A 16273-nucleotide genomic window follows, 5' to 3' on the forward strand; every position below is an offset into this window, starting at 1 on the left:
ACCTTCGACAGCACCTTCGACAGCACCTTCGACAGCACCTTCCACAGCACCTTCGAGAGCACCTTTGAGAGCACCTTTGAGAGCACCTCCGACAGCACCTTCGACAGCACCTCCGACAGCACCTTCCACAGCACCTTCCACAGCACCTTCGACAGCACCTCCGACAGCACCTTCGACAGCACCTCCGACAGCACCTTCGACAGCACCTTCGACAGCACCTTCGACAGCACCTCCGACAGCACCTTCGACAGCACCTTCGATAGCACCTCCGACAGCACCTTCCACAGCACCTTCGACAGCACCTTCGACAGCACCTTCGACAGCACCTCCGACAGCACCTTCGACAACACCTTCCACAGCATCTCCGACAGCACCTTCCACAGCACCTTTGACAGCACCTCCGACAGCACCTTCGACTGCACCTTCCACAGCACTTCCGACAGCACCTTCGACAGCACCTTCGACAGCACCTTCGACAGCACCTTCCACAGCACCTTCCACAGCACCTTCCACAGCACCTTCGACAGCACCTTCGACAGCACCTCCGACAGCACCTTCCACAGCACCTTCCACAGCACCTTCCACAGCACTTCCGACAGCACCTTCGACAGCACCTTCGACAGCACCTTCGACAGCACCTTCCACAGCACCTTCCACAGCACCTTCCACAGCACCTTCCACAGCACCTTCGACAGCACCTTTGACAGCACCTCCGACAGCACCTTCGACAGCACCTTTGACAGCACCAGGGCGGCAGCCCTGGAAAGGACGTCACCTCTCTCCTTACAAAGTCCCGAACCTGCATGTACAGACAACATAGAACATGCAATTTACAGTGCAGAAGGAGGCCATTCGGCCCATCGAGCTTGCACCGGCCCTTGGAAAGAGCACCCCACTTAAGCTCCACACCTCCACCCTATCCCCGTAACCCAGTAACCCCACCTAACCATTTTGGACATTATGGGCAATTTATCATGGCCAATCCACCTAACCTGCACATCTTTGGACTGTGGGAGGAAACCGGAGCACCCGGAGGAAACCCACGTAGACACGGAGAGAACGTGCAGACTCCGCACAGACAGTGACCCAAGCCAGGAATTGAACCTGGGACCCTGGCGCTGTGAATCGTGCTAACCACTGTGCTACCGTGCTGCCTAAAGCTACCTAAAGCTATTCCCCGTGGGCAACTCGTATTCTTCCTCCAGCCCCGTGAATTTGACCCCTATAAACAAGTGGCTGAAGCTCCTAAACCTGCCTTCCGCCAACCCCTGAATGTCATATTCAGCTGTGCCGGTGCAAACCTATGGTTATTACAGATCGGCACCTAGGCACCATCCAGCACCAAATGCTGCCTCCACTGCACCCACACCCTTAGGGCCATTGGGCTCGTGAAGTACCTGGCCAGCAAGGACAGTAAATGCGCTAACAGTAAAGCCCTCAATCACGTACCCCTGCACGATGCCACCCCCACCCAACCCCCCTCCTCCATGACCCCTCCCCCACAGCCCATTTTCTTACCATAACAACGTTCGCCATCCAATAATAGTTCAGCATGTTCGGCAACACCAGCAATCCCCAATCCCACCCTGCACCAAGAAAGCCCACTGCACCTGTGGGGTGTGACTCTGCCCACACAAACCCGAAGGCCAGCCCATTGACCTTCCTAAAAAACGATTCTAAAATACAAACAGAAACCTCAGCAGCACCGCCATTTTCACTGTCTGCAGCCTCCCAGCCAGCGACAGCGGCAGCACATCCCACCTGCTAAAGACCCCCTTCATTTGCTCCACCAGCCGAGCCAAATTCAGTTTATGCAGCTGCGCCCACCTCCACGCCACCTGGATACCCAAATAACTGATACTCGCCCCCACCACTCTAAAAGGCAACTCCCCTAACCTCCTTTCCTGACCTCTGGTCTCAATCGGGAACACCTTGCTCTTTCCCATATTCAATATGTGCCACAAAACTGGCCAAATTACCCCAGGACCTCCATGACTGCCCAACGGATCCGAAATATACAATAACAGATCGTCCGCATACAATGGGACCCTGTGCTTGGCACCCCCACCCCCCGCACTCAATACCTTACCAACCCCTCAATGCCTTCAGCACCATTGCCAGAGGCTCTATCACCAAGGCGAAGAGCAACAAGGAGAGTGGACACCTTGCCTCATCCTCCGATGCAGCTCGAAGTAAGCTGAACTCACTTGGTTCGTCTGCACACCCGGAAGCTTGTACTGCAGCCGGACCCAATCCACAAACCCATACCCGAATCCGAACTGCCCCAGCACTTCCACCCACTCCAAAGCCTTCTCCAACTCCATTCCCACCACTACCTCCACCTCCTGCCCCTCCGAAGGCATCAAGATTACATTGAGCAGCCTCCTCATACTCGCCGACAACTGCCCCCCCTTCACAAAACTGTCTGATCCTCACCTACCACCCCCGACACACAGTCCTCAATCTGCGATGCCAACACCTTCGCCAATAACTTGGTGTCCACATTAAATAGTGATGTCGGGCAGTACGGCCCACAATGCTCCAGGTCCTTGGCCCTCTTCAGAATCAGGGAGATGGATGCGTGCGACAACATTGGGGGCTGGGGAGCGGGGCTCCCTCGCTTCATTATTCACCCTCACCAGCTGTGGCCTCAGGTCTGCCCCAAACCTTTTATAAAACTCTACCGGGAGCCCATCCGGCACGGAGCCTTCCCTGCCTGCATCGACCCCACATTCTCCATCACCTCCCTCAGCCCGATTTGGACACGTGAATCCACCCAGTGCGGCGCATGGTCAGAAACCACAATTGCCGAATACTCCGAATCGGCCACCCCCGCCAGCAACATCTTGTCCAACACAAAAAAAAACAATCCAGGAGTACACCCAGTGCACATGAGAGAAGAATGAAAACTTTGTCCTCGGACTCCAAACTCCCCCATATGCTCCATAAACCCGCTCAGTTTCTTGGCTATTGCCAACACCCTCGACGACTTAGGACTCGACCGGCCCCAGTTCGGATTTATGACCGTATTAAAATCCCGCTCATAATCAACTGATGCGAGTCCAAGTCCGGAATCCTCCCCACCACCCGCCTCAAAAAATCCACGTCATCCCAATTCGGGGCTTAAACGGTTACCAGAACCACCGGCATCCCCTCCAGTTTCCCACTGGCCACCACATACCACTCCCCACGGATCGTCACAATTCTCCCCACCTCAAACGCAACCCGCTTGCTAACCAGCAGTGCCATCCCCTAGTCTTCATATCCAACCCCGAATCGAACACTCGCCCCACCTCTCCCTTTCTCAGCCTCACGTGGTCTCCCAGCTTCAGGTGTCTCCTGCAATAAAGCGACGTCTGCCTTTAGAGTCCTCAGGTACGTGAATGCACGCAGCCGTTTAGCCAGCAGATTCAACCCCCTCATGTTCCATGTGAGTAGTCTTGTCAGGGGGCTCCCGGCCACTACCCCTGCCGATCAGCCATATTCCTTTATGGACCAGCCCCCAGCCCCCAGCCCGCGTCACATGGCCCTCCAGGTCCACCCCTGGATGTCCACGTCATCGATCTCTTCCCAACTCTGCCACACCAAACACACCCATGGCAGCAACCCTCCCCTCCCCCACCCTCAAACAAAAAAACAACCCCACCCCCCCACCCCACCAAGCCTTTCTCCTGGAAAGCCCTCACTTCACTCCCATTAACTCACCCGCACAGCTAGCAGGGTGGCCCCCGCCCAAGGCCTAAAACTCCCCTTCCTCCCTCCAATTCCCCTCCCCCTTGACCATCCCACCGTTGACCCCTACTGAGTAACATAAGGCACATTCACCATCACTGCTCCCCTGCTAAGACCTGCCCCAGCATACCCACCCCCAAACATTTTTTAAAATACACATAACTTCTCTAAAGTCAAGGTAGCACAGTGTATAGTACTGTTGCTTCACAGCTTCCGGGTCCCAGGTTCGATTCCCGGCTCTGGGTCACTGTCCGTGTGGAGTTTGAACATTCTCCCTGTGTTTGCGTGGGTTTCGCTCCCACAACCCAAAGATGTGCAGTAGGCTAGGCTTAGTGGCCATGCTAAATTGCCCGATAATTGGAAAAAATGAATTGGGTACACTAAATTTACGGGGAAAAAAAAACTTGAAAAAAAAATGAGTGCAGCAAGAAAGGTCATTTTGTGAAGGTATGTCTGAGCCGCTCTAAAGCCCCAAAATCAAAAGCCGGTCGGCCTGAGGCTCACAGACCCCACAACGTGGCATCGTGCCTGCCGGGACCGCCCCCTTCCGACGCGTCATCCGCTGCGTGCGACCCATAGAGGACGCCATCTTGGTCGTCGTCGTCACCGACGCGGCCCGCCACGTGCGACCAGTGGGCGCTGCCATCTTGGCCGATATCGTTGACGCCGCCATTTTGTGATCACGCTGCTGCCACAGATTGTCCTTCACATTACCTCAGCTCGGTCCAGCTCGACTAGTCCCGGCCTTACCATCTGCGAAATTCGATGATGGCTGTCAAACTCAACGGGCAGGAGGCGTCCTGCCTCTTCGACTCCGGGAGCACAGATAGTTTTGTCCACCCGGATATGGTAAGGCGATGCGCCCTCCAGGTCCTCCTGTCTCGCAGACTATATCCCTCGCATCCGGTTTGCACTCCGTACAGATCCGGGGGTATTGCCTCACAAACCTGTCAATACAAGGCGTAGAGTCCACTAACTTTAAGTTCTACGTCCTCCCTCATCTCTGCGCTCCCCTCCTGCTCGGGTTAGATTTCCAGTGCAACCTCAGAAGCCGAACACTAAAATTTGGGGGACCCCTGCCCCCTCTCACGATCTGTAGCCTCGCGACCCTGAAGGTCGCCCCTCCCTCGCTCTTCGCGAACATCACCCCAGACTGTAAGCCCGTCGCCACCTGGAGGAGACGGTACAGTGTTCAGGACAGGGCCTTCATCAGGTCAGAGTTTCAGCGGCTCCTGAAGGAAGGGATCATCGATGCCAGCAACAGCCCCTGGAGAGCGCAAGTGGTGGTCGCCTGGACCGGGGAAAAGAACCTGATGGTAGTCGACTACAGTCAGACAATCATCGGTACACGCAGCTCGATGCGTACCCCCTCCCACGCATATCTGATATGGTCAATCAGATTGCGCAGTATCGAGTCTTCTCTACGGTAGACTTGAAATCCGCGTACCACCAGCTCCCTATCCGGCCGGAAGACCGCCAGTACACTGCCTTCGAGGAAGATGGCCGCCTCTTCCATTTCCTCAGGGTCCCCTTCGGCGTCACCAACGGGGTTTCGGTCTTCCAACGAACAATGGACCGAATGATGTACCAGTATGGGCTGCGGGCCACGTTCCCGTACTTGGATAATGTCACCATCTGCGGCCATGACCTGCAGGACCATGACGCGAACCTAGACAAATTCCTCCACACCCACCCCCCACTCCTTAATTTAACCTACAATAAGGAGAAGTGCCTTTTCCGCACAACCCGGCTAGCCATCCTCGGCTATGTCGTGGAAAACGTTGTCCTAGGGCCCGACCCCCTTCTCCAGCACCCCCTTCCCCACTGCCCCAAGGCCCTGAAACGATGCCTGGGGTTTTTCTCGTATTATGTCCAGTGGGTCCCCAACTACGCGGACAAGGCCCGCCCACTCATTAAGTCCACCATTTTTCCCTTGACGGCTGAGGCCCGCTTGGCTTTCAACCGCATTGGAGCCGACATTGCCAAGGCCACGATGCACGCTGTGGATGAATCCCTTCCATTCCAGGTGGAGAGTGATGCACCTGACTTTACCCTGGCAGCTACCCTCAACCAGGCAGGAAGGCCTGTTACCTTTTTTTCCCGTACCCTCCATGCCTCCGGGATTCGACACTCCTCCGTCGAGAAGGAGGCACAAGCCATTGTGGAAGCTGTGCGACATTGGAGGCATTACCTGGCCGGCAGGAGATTCAGTCACCTCACAGACAAACGGTCAGTTGCCTTCATGTTTAATAACACACAGCGGGGCAAGATTAAGAATGACAAGATTTTGCGGTGGAGAATCAAACTCTCCACCTATAACTACGACATCTTGTATCGCCCTGGGAAGCTCAACGAGCCCCCAGATGCCCTGTCCCGTGATATATGTGCCAGCGCGCAAACAGACCGGTTACAGGCCATCCACAATGACCTCTGTCACCTGGGGGTAACCAGGCTTCTTCACTTTGTCAAGGCCCGCAACCTTCCTGAAGTGTTGGGTACTCTGCTACACAGACAAACCAACACGGCTGCGAATGGTACAACGCAGTTTTATTTCAAACATCTATTTACACTGGTAAACTGTTTACTGAGGTTCGATCATGACCCCTGATTCTGTGGACCTGTTCCTAATTCTATCGTGTAGTGGCACTCAGCACATGGTGGAAGTCTGAGTGGCTTGTAATGAGCTCTGTGCCCTGAGCCGTCTCCTGCTTGAGTGCCCAGGAAGTGTTGTGTTCCCTGTTTTGTACTGTGTATGCTCTTGCCTGCGATTGGCTGTCGTTTTGTGTGTGTGTTGATTGGTCTGTTGATCTGTCCATCATTATGTATGTATGTATGTGCTATGATGTTAACCTGAATATCATGACACTGCCCTACTCCACTGACGATGTCAGGGCTGTGACCAGGGACTGCCAAATATGTGCAGGGTGCAAGTTGCACTTCTATCGGCTGGACAAGGCTCACCTGGTGAAGGCCTCCTGCCCTTTTGAACGCCTCAGCATGGACTTCAAAGGGCCACTCCCCTCCACTGACCATAATGTGTACTTTCTCAACGTTGTTGATGAGTACTCCCGCTTCCCGTTTGCAATCCTTTGTCCTGATATGTCCGCTGCCACTGTCATCAAGGCCCTGCGCAGCATTTTCTCCCTGTTTGGTTTCCCCGCCTATATACATAGCGATCGGGGCTCCGCTTTTATGAGTGAGGAGCTGCGTCAGCATCTGCTCAGTAAGGGCGTCGCCTCGAGCAGGACTACCAGCTACAACCCCCGGGGAACGGGCAGGTGGAGAGGGAGAATGCTACGGTCTGGAAGGCCGTCCTTCTGGCCCTAAGGTCTAGAAGTCTCCCAGTCTCCAGCTGGCAGGAGGTCCTCCCTGATGCACTCCACTCCATCCGGTCGCTTCTGTGCACTGTCACAAACGAGACCCCTCACAACCATCTATTTGTTTTTCCCAGGACGTCGATCTCCGGGGTCTCGCTCCCGGCCTGGTTAACAAAACCTGGGCCGGTCCTCCTATGGAAACACGTGAGGAGCCATAAGGCCGATCCCCTGGTCGAGCGGGTTCAGCTTCTCCACGCGAACCCTCAGTGCGCGTATGTGGCACACCGCGATGGACGACAGGACACAGTCTCCCTCTGGGACCTGGCTCCCGCGGGTACCCCTGCGCCCATTATCACCGCGCCCCTCCCAGACACCTCCCCACCCACTTCCCCACTCACACCTTCACCAACTTCTCCAACAGGGTCCTTTAGCCCTGCCTCTGCGTCGTCACCTTATCCGGGACCCTGTGAATGTGGTGAGCCACGTATGGCTACGTAAGGCAGATGTATATATGTTTTACTGTTCTATTCGTATTGTTATCCCACTGTTGTATATACTTATTATTATTGCTGTTCTGTTATTGGTTGTTGCTGTTGTACTGTTGGAATGTTATTATTGGTGCTGCTGTTGGCTCCGCCTGTGGCTCCGCCCAGCTGTGGAGGTATAAAGCCTGTTGACCTGGGTCAGCCCTGCAGTGCGGGAGGAGCTACAGGTCGGCACATATTTAGCTTATTAAAGCATCGGTTCACTGCTTCTCAGCGTCTCGGCTGAATTGATGTCTATCAGGGGAGTCAGGAGATGAGTTACTTGCACAGGATTCCTAGCTTCTGACCTGCTCTTGCATCCATAATATTTATGTGACTGGTCCAATTCATTTCTGGTCAACGGTAACCTCCAGAAGGTTTACAGTGGGGGATTCAGTAATGGTAATGCCACTGAATTCCAAGGGGGGATGGTAGCATTTTCTCTTGTAGGAGATGGTCATTGCCTGGCACATCACATGTGTCATTCTCCTGGAAGACATATGAAGCATGCCATATGTTTGAGTTCTGTGATTCTCATGGCTAAATTGTTTCTAGGATGTGTGAGTTGTGGCTATGAGTCTTGCAGCAATGAGGGTGAGGTGAAGGTTCAGAATTGAAGGTTTGAGCCTTGATTGATAGAGATTATTGAAAAGTGCGTTCTAAAAAAAAATGTGGATGTAGGTGTTGCTGGCTAGACCAGAAGTTGCTGCCCACCCTAATTGCCCTCGAGAAGGTGGCGATGAGCTGCCTTCTTGAATTGCTGCAGTCCATGCAGTGTAGGTACACCCACAGTGCTGTTAAGAAGGGAATTCAAGGGTTTTGACCCAGCAACAGTGAAGGAACAGTGACACATTTCCAAGTCAGGATGGTGTGCAGTTTGGAGGAGAACTTCCAGGTGGTTTGGTTTCCAGGTATCTGCTGCTCTTGGCCATCTAGATGGTAGTGGTCATGGATTTGGAAGGTGCTGCCCAAGGAGCCTTGGTGATTTGCTGCAGTGCATTTTATAGATGGTACACATGGCTGCCACTGTTGGGGTGGAGGGAGCAAATGTTTAAGGGGTGCCAATGAAGCAGTCTGCTTTGCCCTGGATGGTGTTGAGCTTCTTGAGTGTTGTTGGAGCTTCACTCTTCCAGGCAAGTAGAGAGTATTCCATTACAGTTTTGCCTTGTAGATGGTGGACAGGTTTTGGGAAGTCAGGAGGTGAGTTACTCGCCGTAGGAGGCACAGTATTTATATGGCAGGTCCAGTTCAGTTTCTGGTCAATAGTAACCCGAGGACTTTGATAGTGGGAGATTCAATGATGGTAATGCCACTGAATGTCAAGGGGCATTGGTTAGATTCTCTCTTGGAGATAGCCATTGCCTGGCACTTGTGTGACACAAATGTAACTTGCCACTTGTCAGTCCAAGCCCGGATATTGTCCAGGTCTTTGGAACTGGACTGCCTCAGTATCTGGAGAGTTACGAATAATGTTGAACATTGTGCAGTAAACATCTACACTTTTGACCTTATGATGGAAAGAAGGTTATTAATGAAGCTAAGCTGAAGATGATTGGGCCTAGGACACTACCCTGAGGAATTTCTGCAATGATGCCCTGGAACTGAGTTAATGACCTCCAACAACACAACCGTGGAGAGTTTTCCCTCTGATTCCCATTGTCTCCAGTTTAGCTCGGGCTCCTTGATGTCACACTTTGTCAACTGCTGCCATGATGTCAAGGGCTGTCACTCTCACCAACACCTCACCTCTGGAGTTCAGCTCTTTTGTCAATGTTTGATTCAAGGCTGTAATGAGGTCAGGAGCTGAGTGGCCCTGGCGGAACCCAAACTGAGCGTCCATGAACAGATTATTGCTGAGTAAGTGCCACTCAACAGTACTTCTGATGACCCCTTCCATCATTTAACTAATGATTGGGAGGAAACCGATGGGACTGTTGGGCCGGGCTGGGCCGGGTTGGATTTGTCCTGCATTTTGTGTGCAGGACATACCAGGGCAGTTTTTCACATTGCCAGTTAGATACCAGTGTTGTAGCTGTACTGGAGCAGCTTGGCTTGGGACACAAGTTTTGAATGGGTGATGAAAGTATGGTGAATTAAGCAGTGTATGTGACTAGTGTTGCAGTTGGTGGGATATGTCAATTTGATGGTTGAACTGTGTTACCTTGACAACTTGTTTCAGACCATTAAACTTCGTCCTGCACTGATTCCATGATCTTACAACAACATTCCTGGCATTGATCTCCACTCTTGCTTCTTCCCAAGGCTCCTGAGCATTGAATAGTGAGGCAGGCTTGAAGGGCTGAATGCCCTTCTCCACCTCCTTCTCAGATTTCTGATATTCTAATGTTCCTATGATGGAGGGTCTCTTGCCTCCCCCACAGAAACAGATGTCTCTCTTTCTCTCCACATGTTTCTGCAACACTTCCATACATTATTGGAAAAGCGAACTGCCTTGCATGTTTAGCCGTTCTTAAATCTTAGCATAAACTCGGTTCACAGAGCACTCCCACCATATCTTGCAAGTACAGTGGCCCTCAACTTTAAATAAAGGCAGGCTGCCTTTGAGTAGCATTAGCCACTGGGGATATCAGACCGTCTACTGATGCATGCAGCCAATGAGCCGCATGAGGGACTGCCACCATTTAAACCAGCAGGGAGCACCAATGTAATGTGCTCCCTTCATTGCCTTGTATAGGCAGAGGTGAATTGTGCATTCTGATCCCCCACATGCTATTTCTGGAGGGGGTTATCCAATTTCAACTCCCCTCACTCACCCCTGTCTTGAATCAGTTTGTTATGAGACTTAAACATACATTGTTACCCAGTTTTACTCTAGCATCTCGGCCAGTAATAGCAATGATTGTTTCATTTATGCTGATTAGAGCATTATAATTTGAGTAAGTTTATGTTTATTTTATGATCTCAATTTGCATAGAGCAGCTGTTATTAGTGAGTGCTTGCAGATGCTGTGGCAAAGGAGGTGGACAGGGAAATGTGTCCCTCCTGAAACTGTTTCAGCCTGGTTTACAGTGCCCATTCCCAACCAATCCCCACCCACAAACATTTTAATACATGATTGCATTTCATCAATCACCAGTTTGCCAAACAGGGGAGGTAGTAGTGCAGCGGTTATGTCACTGTGTTAGTAATTCAGAGACTCAGCCCAACACCCTGGGGGTAGGGCTTTGAATCCTGCAATGGCAGTTGGCGGAATTTGAGTTGTTAATAAATCTGGAATTTGAAAGAGCTAGGGCTGGATTCTTCGGTTCGCCAGCCGTGTGTTTGTCAGCGGTGTGCTGGCAGAGGGATTCTATCTTCCTGCCGCCTGTCAATGGGATTTCTCATTGTAGCCACCCCACGCAGGAAGTGATACCCACTGGCGGGGGTGCGCTGCCAGTGGGAAAAGCGAATCCCAACTGTCGTGTTGGGTGTTCTGATGTACAAACGATCCAACACGGCTGGAGATGGTGTAACTCAATTGTATTAACTACTTAACTGTAACAGCACACTGCTAACTTGGGTATGTGCATTACCAGCTAATCTGTGGACCCTGTCCTATCACTATCTGGGTGAGGCAATCAGCACATGGTGAATGTCTGAGTGGCAGGCTCTGAGCTTGGTGCTCTGAGCTGGCTGCTGCTGGAATGAGCGGGAACTGTAGTGTCCCCTGTTTTTATAGTGCGTGTGCTCTCACTGGTGATTGGCTGCAATGTTGTGTGTGTGTTGGTTGGTCCTACTGCATGTCCATCAGTGTGTGTGTGATTGCACCATGATATGCTGATCTAAATATCATGACATCCCCCCTTTTCGCAAAGAATATGTGCCTACATGATAATAAATAAAGAAGTGTGGTGAGTGCATCTAATCATGTGTGTGCAATATTTACAACAATATGTACATGTGGCTATACTATATACACAGGAAGGTGCCAGGTGCAGAAACTAACTATGTTACACCAAGAACAAAACCAATGTTATTAACAAACAATAACAAAATCTTAAACAGTATGGCAAAAAGTCTGAAACAGTATGTCAGAACAAGTCAGTGAGTCCAATATGAAAAGATTCATAAATTAATTTTCTCAGGTGGGCGACGAATTCGGGTTGACCGCCTCAAGGGTGGGTCAGGATCCACCGGCTGAGGAACGGGCCGGGCCACGGTCGAGTGAGGAGGATGCAGGGTGTCCGGAAGGTCAACAACGTCCATTGCAGGGACAACAGGAGGGTGTGGCACCGGTGCAGGATCACGTAGCGAGCGCGGAACCAGACGAAGGGCACGCTGATTGAGGCAGCGAATAGAACCATCAGGCAGACGAACCAGGAACGAGCGGGGAGCTATCTGTCGGAGAACCTCAGTGGTTGCCGACCAGCAACCCTCCGGAAGGTGCATGCGGACATTATCTCCAGGCACCAGGGCAGGAAGATCAGTCGCCCGAGCATCATGTGTCGCCTTTTGTTGCTCACGCTGTTGCTGCATCCGCCGAAGTACCGGAGCATGGTCGAGGTCTGGGATGTGAATGGATGGCACAGTGGTCCTGAGGGTGCGACCTATAAGCAGCTGGGCCGGCGATAGGCCCGTGGACAGTGGGGCCGAGCGATAGGCCAGCAAGGCGAGGCAGAAGTCAGATCCTGCATCAGCAGCCTTGCAGAGGAGCCTTTTAACGATATGGACGCCCTTTTCTGCTTTGCCATTCGACTGAGGATGCAGAGGACTGGATGTCAGGTGTGTAAAGTTGTATGAGCTGGTGAAGGAAGACCATTCCTGACTCGCAAAGCAGGGGCCATTGTCTGACATCACGGTGAGTGGAATGCCGTGGTGAGCAAAGGTCTCTTTGCAGGCCCGGATGACAGCCGTGACGTGGTGTCGTGCAGGCGTATGACCTCTGGATAGCTGGAAAAGTAGTCGATGATGATGATGTAGTCCCTGCCAAGAGCGTGGAACAGGTCCACGCCCAACTTCGACCAGGGGGACGTGACCAACTCATGGGCCTGAAGGGTCTCACTGGGTTGCGCCGGCTGAAACCGCTGACAAGTGGGGCAATTGAGCACAGTGTTGGCAATGTCCTCATTTATTCCCGGCCAGTACACAGCCTCTCAGGCCCTCCGTCGGCACTTCTCAATGCCGAGATGGCCTTCGTGCAGTTGTTCTAAAATAAGCCGGTCCATGCTGTGTGGGATCACAATTCGGTCCAGCTTCAGGAGGACACCATCTACGACTGCCAAGTCGTCCCGAACGTTGTAAAACTGTGGGCATTGTCCCTTGAGCCACCCGTCTGTCATGTGGCGCATCACACGTTGCAGAAGGAGGTCGGCCGCAGTCTCACGTCGAATGTGGGCCAGGCGTGCATCAGTGGCCGGCAGATTGGCAGAAGTGAAGGCTACATGTGCGGCGACTTGGCAAACGAACCCCTCAGGGTCGGACGGCGTGTTGACTGCCCTGGACAGAGCGTCTGCTATGATGAGGTCCTTACCCGGGGTGTAGACAAGTTGAAAGTCGTACCTCCGGAGTTTGAGCAGAATCCTCTGGAGGCGAAGGGTCATATCATTGAGGTCCTTTTGAATGATGCCAACCAGCGGGCGATGGTCAGTCTCCATGGTGAACTGGGGAAGGCCATACATATAGACATGGAACTTGTCAACGCCAGTCAACAGGCCTAGGCACTCCTTTTCAATCTGCGCATAGCGTTGCTCTGTGCGGGTCATGGCCCGTGACGCATTGCGACTGGGGCCCATGATGAGGCGTCATCCCATTGCAGGAGGACCGCCCCAATGCCGGACTGGCTGGCGTCAGTCGAGATTTTCGTCTCCCTTGTAGGATCGTAAAACGCCAGTACCGGGACGATGGTGAGCTTGACCTTGAGCTCCTCCCATTCACGCTGGTGGGTGGGAAGCCACTGGAATTCAGTTGTCTTCCTGACAAGGTGCCGGAGAGCTGTAGTGTGGGAAGCAAGGTTGGGGATGAACTTCCCCAGGACGTTGACCATTTCGAGAAAGCGTAGCACCGCCTTCTTGTCTGTGGGCTTCTGCATGGCCGTGATGGCTGCCACCTTGTCGGCATCTGGCCGCACACCCAACCGGGAGATGTGGTCCCCCAGGAACTTCAGCTCGGTTTGGCCAAAAGAGCATTTGGCTCGGTTAAGACGCAGGCCCTGGTCCCGTATTCGTTTAAAGACGCGCTGGAGGCAACTGATGTGCTCCTGCGGTGAGGTGGACCAAATAATGATGTTGTCTACATAGACGCGCACCTCTTCGATGCCCTCCATCATCTGTTCCATCGTGTGATGGAACACTTCAGAGGCCGATATGATGCCAAATGGCATCCTATTGTAGCAGTATCTGCCAAATGGAGTGTTGAAAGTGCACAGCTTCCTGCTGGACTGATCCAATTGAATCTGCCAGAAGCCCTTTGAGGCATCAAGCTTGGTGAATATTTTTGCCCGAGCCATCTCGCACGTGATCTCCTCACGTTTGGGTATGGGGTAGTGTTCCCTCATTATGTTGCAATTTAAGTCTTTCGGTTCTATACAGATCCGGAGCTCGCCGGAAGGCTTCTTGACGCACACCATGGAGCTGACCCATGGAGTCGGCTCCGTTACCCGGGAAAGCACTCCTTGGTCCTGAAGCTCCTGCAGCTGCTGCTTGAGGCGGTCCTTGAGGGGTGCTGGGACCCTGCGAGGTGCGTGAATGACCGGGGTGGCAACCTGTTTTAAGCTGGATTTTGTACGTGTCGGGCAGTGTGCCCTTGCCCTCGAAAACATCCTAGTTGTGCATGAGGATTGAGTTGAGCTGCGCCCTAAAGTCTGCATCTGGGAAATCGGACGTGCCTTCTGGAGAGAGCGAGTGTACATGCTGAACGAGGTGGAGGATTTTGCACGGCTGTGCGCCTAGCAGAGAGTCCTTTGAGGAGCCCACGATTTCGAATGGTAGTATGGCTTTACGTGAGTTGTGTGTCACTTCGAGCTGGCACGACCCCGTGGCGGGGATGGCGTTGCCATTATAGTCAACGAGTTGACAGTTGGATGGCAGAATAGGTGGTTAACCTTCAGGGTCTGGAATGCTGACCATGCGAGGAGATTGGCGGAGGCACCAGTGTCCAGGGGGAATCTGATCTGGGATCGGTTGACCTTCAGGGTGGCACACCACTCGTCGTCCGGATCAATGCTGTGCACTGACAGTGGCTGGTGCATTCGACTCGGGGACAGCTTGTTCTTGTTGATGACAGCAACGCGGAAGGGCTCCTTGTCCTCAGTGGCACTGGTCTGTGTGACGTCGGGATTGGACTCGGTGAACGTGGGTTGAATTGCCCGAACGTTTCTGCGAGGCTGGTAAAATGGGTACGCGTTGGCAGGGTGAGCTGCTTGACAGCAGGCAGCATAGTGGCCCAACCTGCCACAGCGTAGGCATTGTCGCGCTTTGGCAGGACATTGCCGCTTTAAATGGGCGGAGCCACAGTTGCCACACGTTGTGACGGCAGTGTGTTCGTTGCACCACCGTGCATGCGCGGTGTGGTCTTGCATAGTGCGCAGCTGCGCATCGTGTTCCTCTGCGTCAGCGTCCCCTCTTTTGGCGTGTACAAGCGTGGGAGGCCTCGTAAAGCGCACGTGAAATGGCCGCCCTCCTCCAGGCCACGGCCCGGGAGGTACTCAACCGTCTGGACCCACTCCGCCTCGTGGGGCCCGTGCCGCGCCGGTTCGGCCGCCTGGATGTGAGATTACCGGCTGGTGGCGTTCTCATGCAGGACGCAGGTCTCGACGGCAGTCGCCAGGGTGAGTTGCTTGACCCGAAGGAGCTGCTGGCGCTGGGTGTCCGACATGACTCCGAAAACTATCTGGTCGCGTATCATGGAGTCAGAGGTGGTCCCATGTCCGCAGGACTGCGCGAGGATGCGGAGGTGTGTTAAGTAAGACAGGAAAGGTTCGTCCTTACCTTGCAGGCGCTGCTGGAACAGGTACCTCTCGAAGCTCTCGTTTACTTCAACGCTGAAGTGTTCGTCGAACTTCAGGAGCACCGTCTTGTATTTGGTTTTGTCGTCGCCGTCCGTAAATGTAAGGGAGTTAATGATGTGGATGGCGTGTTGCCCCACCATGGAGAGAAGGAGGGCAATCTTCCTGGTGTCCGATGCATTCTCCCTGTCTGTGGCCTTGAGGAAGAGTTGGAAGCTCTGCTTGAACAGTTTCCAATTGACCCCGAGATTGCCAGCGATTCGGAGCAGCAGCGGCGGGTTGATGTTCTCCATGGGGCAGGACGGCGGATTGCTGATACGTTGCAGGTAGGTCTCACAGGCGCTGGCTTGCATCCACTCCTGGTACCATGTCGTGTTGGGTGTTCCTATGTACAAACAATCCAACACGGCTGGAGATGGTGTAACTCAATTTTATTAACTACTTAACTGTAACAGCACACTGCTAACTTGGGTACGTGCATTACCAGCTAATCTGTGGACCCTGTCCTATTACAATCTAGGTGAGGCACTCAGCACATGGTGAATGTCTGAATGGCAGGCTCTGAGCTTGGTGCTCTGAGCTGGCTGCTGCTGGAATGAGCGGGAACTGTAGTGTCCCCTGTTTTTATAGTGCGTGTGCTCTCACTGGTGATTGGCTGCAATGTTATGTGCGTGTTGGTTGGTCCTACTGCATGTCCATCAGTCTGTGTTTGATTGCACCATGATATGCTGATCTAAATATCATGACACCAACGACAG

Source organism: Scyliorhinus torazame, chromosome 8 (genome assembly GCF_047496885.1).
Source record: "Scyliorhinus torazame isolate Kashiwa2021f chromosome 8, sScyTor2.1, whole genome shotgun sequence".
Lineage (NCBI taxonomy): Eukaryota > Metazoa > Chordata > Chondrichthyes > Carcharhiniformes > Scyliorhinidae > Scyliorhinus > Scyliorhinus torazame.